The sequence below is a fragment of the Mus caroli genome, chromosome 5 (assembly GCF_900094665.2).
Source record: "Mus caroli chromosome 5, CAROLI_EIJ_v1.1, whole genome shotgun sequence".
Lineage (NCBI taxonomy): Eukaryota > Metazoa > Chordata > Mammalia > Rodentia > Muridae > Mus > Mus caroli.
This window is the reverse complement of record NC_034574.1, coordinates 127,936,629-127,940,768: the sequence shown is the minus strand read 5'-3', so window position 1 is coordinate 127,940,768 and position 4,140 is coordinate 127,936,629. Positions and strand designations below refer to the sequence as shown.

General features: G+C 48.9%; 1 protein-coding gene across 1 annotated transcript in view; it reads right to left on the bottom strand.

The window, feature by feature from the left end:
- The window catches only part of Mlxipl (MLX interacting protein like), a 24,275-nt gene extending 20,355 nt beyond the window's left edge, over nt 1-3,920 (bottom strand). Inside the window, exon 1 of the mRNA XM_021163399.2 lies at nt 3,776-3,920. The gene's annotated coding sequence lies outside the window, so the exon portion shown is untranslated. The remainder of the gene's footprint in view (nt 1-3,775) is intronic.
- Nucleotides 3,921-4,140: the final 220 nt, after the last annotated feature.

Here is a 4,140-nt window from a genome sequence, read left to right as displayed (position 1 = left end):
CGCACACCACCTCTGCTGGGGCCCACAATCACCTATTTAGATATTTAAAATATTTTAAAGGTTCATTTATTTGAGTGTTTTCCGTCCATCCATGTGTGTGTGTGTGTGTGTGCCTGGTACCTGTGGAGGTCAGAAGAGGGCATCAGGTCCTTTGAAAATGGAGTTGTAGATGGTTAGGAGCCACTGCGTGGATGCTGGGAACCAAACCCAGGTCCTCTACAGGAGCAACAAGTGCTCTGAACCATTGAGCCATCTCTCCAGTCCCCAGAAACTCAAAGGTGGGGGAAGTCACGCCCACCTGGCTTTCTAGCTTCCTAATTTTTCAAGTTTATTTACTGACTGCTTTATTAATTGTGCTGAATATTGAACCTGGGACCTCCTGCATGCTTTGCAAATGTGATACTGCTAAACCATGCTAAGCCACACCTCTAACCCCTCCCTGGGGGATTCTAGGCTGGCACTCTATCAATGAGCTACATCTCTTGCTCACATTATAGTTTTTTATTTTGAGATATAGTCTCAGTAGGTTACACACAGGCTGACTTTGAATTCCAGACCTTTCTTCAGCCTGAGGAAGCTGGCGTCTATACCATCACACCAGGCTTTGCTCTAAGACAAGAACATATTTCTACTATGATCATAATGACAACGAGCAGCCCCAGCCTCCCCACCTCCAAGGAGCCGCCTAAGTGACACACATATGCACAAAAAACAAAAAACAAAACAAAACAAAACAAAAACCAAAAACACTTGTGGCACCTGCCTTTAATACCAGCACCTGGGAGGCAGAAGCAGGTCCACCTCTGTGAGTTTGGGGCCAGCCTAGTCTACGTAGCAAGTTTCAGGACAGTCAAGGATACGTAGTAAAACCCTGTCTCAAAAGAAGGGGAGGAGAAGGCAAGCAGGCTCACAGTAGGGCTGCGTGTACGGTGTTCGCTGTATGCCTATCACTACGGAGGTAGAGAAAGATCAGGAGTTCAAGGTCACCCTTGGTTACATACTGAATTCAGATCTTTCCTGGGCTATATGAGACCCTGTTTTGAAAGAAAAGGAGGAAGGAAGAGAGGGAGGAGATGGTGCCATCAGTACAAGCTCTGGAAGCATTAGGGCCTATGTTCGATTCTCACAATTTAGGTTAAAAAAAAGAAGCTGGGTGCATGTTTGCCCCCCCGGGGTCAGAGGAAAACCATGAGGGGAGAGAAGGTGAAGGGAGAGAGAGAAGCCACCATGGGTTTGGTGAGTCATGAAAACATGGCCCTGAGGGCTGGCCAATTGGAGTTCCGAGCAGCCCAGATGAAACACAGAAAGTAATAACTCAGGGTTATCAATAGAACAGTAAAGCATTAATAGCATAGAGGGTAGATAACTGCTCAGCTCTAGTGCTGAGTAAGGCTTATTGTAAATATAAAGGTTGTGTGTGTCTTTCATCCAGGAATTAGATGGGCAAAGGCAGGGTCCAAATCTTGGATTGGGATTAAAAATGTCAACAACATTCAGGCTTCCTAATTTACCTAGAGCCTGTCAGATAACTTCTTGGAGACCCAGAGAAGCCATGCAAAAAGGCAGGTTGTTCTTGTGTGCCTGGGGAGGGGGTGTCTAGGCAAGTGCTCTCTGGTTGAGCCACACCCACACTGGCTGTGGGTCCTTCCCTGGGCGATGCTGGGCAAGTGGTACAGCTGGACAGCTGAAAGTGGGAGGGTGAAACCTCTCCCTGAGGACGTGTTCTCACACCCCCACCTTCTTGTCAGATAGGATTTCACCTCGTCCAGGCTGGCCCAGAACTTGCTACAGCAGGATGGATGAAGGATGCTCCCCTGCTTCTGCTTGCCAAGTTTGAAGCTGCCCTGTCCGGTGTTTGCAAGTTGCCCTTGCCACTCTCAGTGCTGCTTCTATGATCCCCATAGGATCTCACCCTGTAGACCTGATGGATCTGACACTCACTCGCTATGTTGACAAAGCTGGCCTCAAACTCACAGAGATCCTCCTGCCTCTGCCTGTANAGTCCCGTCATCACCCCTGGCCTCTTTTGAGTCTTAAATAAGACAATTTATTCAAGTGCTGGTCACATGGATCAATAGAAGCTACAGTGTAACCGTTCCAAGATGCTTGGATGGGATCCAGCCTGGCCAGTAAAGAAAAAGGTAAATGTGTTTACCTCCAGAGCTGTGTTTCCGGCTCAACACAACCTTTGATCTTACTGCCTTGCCACAGAGGGGCTGTCCCCAAATACATGACTGTAACCTCTTCTTGTCATATCATTCACAAAACCTCAACTCAATGCTAGGCTCTCTGTGGTGGTTTGAATAGATATACCCGCTCCCCCCACCCCCATAGAGTCATGTGTTTGCATGCTTGGCCCATGGGGAGTGGTAATATTAGGAGGTGTGACTTTGCCGGAGTGGGCGTGGCCTTGTTAGAGGAAGTGTGTCACCTGCGTGAATCTGCCATGGTTCTCGCCATGATGACAATGGACTGCACCTCTAAAACTGTAAGTCAGCTCCAGTGAAATGTTGTCCTTTATAAGAGTTGCCCTAGGGCAAGAGAGATGGCTCACCAGTTAGGAGCACAACCCAAGCATTGGCTGCTCTTCCAGAGGACTCAGGTGCAATTCCCAGTACCCACTGGGCAGCTCAAAACTGTAATGCTAGTTCCAGGGGATCCTACATCCTCATACATATATAAGGGCCAAACACCAGTGCACATAAAATAACAATAAATAATAAAAAAAAGTGTTTTTTTTTCTTTCTCATGGTGTCTCTTCACAGCAATAAAAACCCTAAGATACCCACTTCTATCTGTTTTTATCATACCAGCCATGAGAAGTTAGGAACACTGGCTNCATTGGATAGATAGGGAAGTAGGTTCAAAGAGATTAGGCAACTTGCTTGAAATCACACAGCTAGTAAGATGCAGAGCCTCGAAACCCATCTGAGCAACTCTGAGTCCAGGGTCTTTTTCAACATGGCTTTATGGACTTCTGCCTAAATCCCAACAGGTCCCTATAGGGTGTTCATTGAAAGACTGACGGTGCTGGGTAGTGGTGGTTCAAGCCTTAAATTCCAGTGCTCAGGAGGCAGAGGGAGAGAGGATCTCTGTGTTCGAGGCCAGCCTGGTCTATGGAGGAGCTCTGGGCTATACAGAGGAAGGCTGATGGTGAGCTGCGCAGAATTTTCCTCATTTACTAAGCATTGTAATTGGACCGGCATGGTATGTAAATGCCCCCATACCCTTTGTATGGTACTGGAGTTGGAACCAAAGGGCTTGAATATGCTTAGTAAGTGTGTTACTGCTGATCTACATCCGGCAGCCGTCACTCCTTGGTGGATTCTAGGCAGACACTGGATGACCGCCCCCCACCCCCGGGACTCTAGGTGGGTGCTCTCCTAACTGAGTAAGGGGGACTCTGGGCAGGTGTTCTACCCCTGAGTCACATTTCTGGCCCGAACTGACTTCTTTTTACCAGAGCATTCCAAGTAGATTACTCAATGAAAGGGCTGCTGACCGGATCTTGACCCGGCACCCACGGCGCNGTCTCCTTCAAAGCTTTCAAGGTGCCCTTTGCCGCATCATGTCTCACAGTGGGAAGAGACCTTTGGGACAGACTCCTCAAGACCCTCTGAAGGCCGGAAGCTGTTCAAGGGTCCTTGCGCAGCACCCTCTCCCCCAGAAGGCTGGCACTGTGCGCCCTGTGGGCGCTGGCTCTGGGCTCCATGGGTACAGCCCTCTGACTAGACGGAGCCCTCCCAAACCCAAGGGACCCATGGCACCCACTCACACTGAATGTACCAGGCTCTCCAGATGGCGTTGTTCAGCCGGATCTTGTCCCGGCATAGCAACTTGAGGCCTTTGAAGTTCTTCCACTTGGGAGAGACCAGCTTGCCACTGTTAGACAGAGCAAGCAGAAAGAATATCAGGGTGGGGCCGGAAAAGACGACGGGAGGATTTGTGCAGTAGCCTGCCATGATGGCTACAATTCCTCTGCAGTCCTCAAATCCTGTCTATTATCTAACAGCCCGAAATCCCCATCCTGAAGTCAAACCTTATTAACAGCCCATCCAAAACCCACCCTTTGTCCATCTCCTCCCATCCGAAGGCAGGTACTTGTTATCAACTGTCTCCAGATTAACACTGTCCATTAGC